The sequence below is a fragment of the Gavialis gangeticus genome, unplaced genomic scaffold (assembly GCF_001723915.1).
Source record: "Gavialis gangeticus isolate Ggan-Ray unplaced genomic scaffold, GavGan_comp1, whole genome shotgun sequence".
NCBI lineage: Eukaryota > Metazoa > Chordata > Crocodylia > Gavialidae > Gavialis > Gavialis gangeticus.
In genome coordinates, this window is record NW_017729005.1 from 11,225,401 (window position 1) to 11,227,747 (window position 2,347).

The window sequence follows — 2,347 nt, forward strand, 5'->3', positions numbered from 1 at the left end:
GCCGCCACAGCCGCCCTGATCCGACACCCACCTCCCCCCGGGGCCGCCCCCGGGCCGCAAGCGCAGGCGCCCTCCGAGCAGCGACCCCTCCTCGCCACCCAGGTGCCGTGGCTGCCCTGAGGCGACGACTCACCATAGCGCTGCTTCGCACCAAAACTCCGGCAACCAACAGCGACCTCCTAAAACAGCAAGGACACCTCTGGCAACGCCTCCTTAAATAGCCTGCGGGGTGGCCACTCCTAGACACGGGCTCCGCCCAGGGGTGGGCTTCTCCTCCGGGCCTGGGGCTTGCCGCCGCAGTACCCCTTGTGGCCTCGCAAGGGGCTGGAGAAGAACTGAAGCTGCATAAGGACTGCGGAGCTGGGCGGGGACGAGGACTCTGCCCTTTGCCTCCCTGTTTAGGCCCCAGCCAGAGTCATTCTGTGTCTAGCATCTTCCCTCAGTGAAGAAGACTTCTCTTTTACACAGGGTGTACGAGGACCATGCTGACTCCCAGGAAACTTCATTTTTCCTTGGGGGTCCTTCTAAACAACTGAGGCCGAGAGGCACTGGGTCTCTTTCTTCACTTTCCCAAGTCATAGTCCACCTGTTGTGTTTTCTAGCACGCTCCAGGGGAGGGTGGCTTTGAGGACAAGCTATACCCACCACACTCTCTCTCCTCAGCTGGGTGGCTAAAGGGAGCCACAGATGGTTACAGCATATTTGAACTTTAGTAAGGGTTGTACAAGTCCCGTGTGACTGGAGAAACCGTGGGCTAGACAAAACTGCTGTGACCCTACTTGTTTGATCACCGCAAGAAGAAGGTCATAACAGTTGGATCCATGTCAGGAGGTTTCGAGGGGAGCCTGCCAGGGGTATGCCCTGGGCCTGATGCCCTTCCACGTGTTTGGAATAATTTGGGTGCTGGAACGGCGCTTCCTGAGCAAACCTGCCGGTGACATGAAACTGGGAATGCAAACGCTGAAAGACAGGAGTGCAAGTCAAAAAGTGTCTCCACGGATTGCAAAGCTGGGCTGGAGCAACAGGATGAAGTTCAACGCTGACAAATGCAAGATGCTGCACCTTGGGAAGGAAACTAAACAATAACACAATTATGAAAATGGGTGACAACTGTCTGGATGGCAGCACTATGGAGAAGGATCTGGGAGTCTTGGTAGATCACAGACTCAGTATAACTGCAGTGCAATACAGCTGCTAAAAAGGCATATCCACACAGACAGCTGGGAGAAGAGCTCTGCAATCCAGGGGAGGTGGATACTGGAGAGGACCCTGCTCAGCAGCAGGAGAATGAAGTAGAGCCCTCCAACCAGCTTAGTTATGAAAGAAGGTTAGAGCAACTGGGATCAGTTTATCGAGGGAATACAGAAAGAGGAGGTCTGGTTTTCCAATTAGACATGGTTTCAGGTGGAGTTATGCCCAGGTTGCAGAACACAGTGGAGGGTGTTTAGTTTTTCCTGTGCTTCTGGGCTTTGCTTGGTTGCCACATGGGACCAAGAAGGAATTTTTCCCTCTCAGTTTCTACAGGTGTGTGTGGGGGTGTTGTTTGTTTGTTTGTTTTTGGGGGGTTGCTTGTTTGTTTTGGGGCGGTGGGGGGGATTGCCTTCCTCAGAAGCAATAGAATTTGGTTCCACTGCTGCTACTTGGACTAAAAGCCAGAGGTTCCTGATTAAAGGCCCTTGCCCCTCCTCTCAGTGTCAGCCTTACCACCGCATTTAGGATCATCAAGGAATTATACCCTACAGTCAGATTGGTACAGACTGTGGGGGTGTTGTCTTCCTCCATAGCTGGATACATGGCCCTCTTCCTTGGATCTCTCAAGTGCATTTTAGCAATGCATGTAGCAGCGGGACACTGATAGCCCTTGTTCTCCTTCTTTAGCTGTGGCAGGTTAGCATGCTCTTGGTGTGTAATCAGGTTAATTGTAAAGTTTTAGGAATAGGTTAGACAAGCGCTTGTATGGGGTTGCCATGTTAAATGACCTTGGTTATTTAGCAGGGGGTTATATGACAAGACTTAGTTTCATAGTTTCTAGAGTCGGAAGACACCTGAGCAGATCATCTAGTCCGACCCCCTGCCATGGCAGGAAATAGTACTGGGGTCAAACGACCCCAGCAAGGTGTTCATCTAACCTCCTTTTAAAAACCCCCAGGGTAGGAGCCTGTACCACTTCTCTTGGAAGTTGGTTTCAGATCCTGGCCGCCCTGACCGTGAAGTAGCGCCTCCTGATATCTAGCCTAAACCTACCCTCTGCCAGCTTGTGACTGTTATTCCTGGTCACTCCTGGCAGTGCACGGGGGAATAGTGACTCCCCCAATGCCTGCTGATCCCCCCTGACTAGTTTATAACA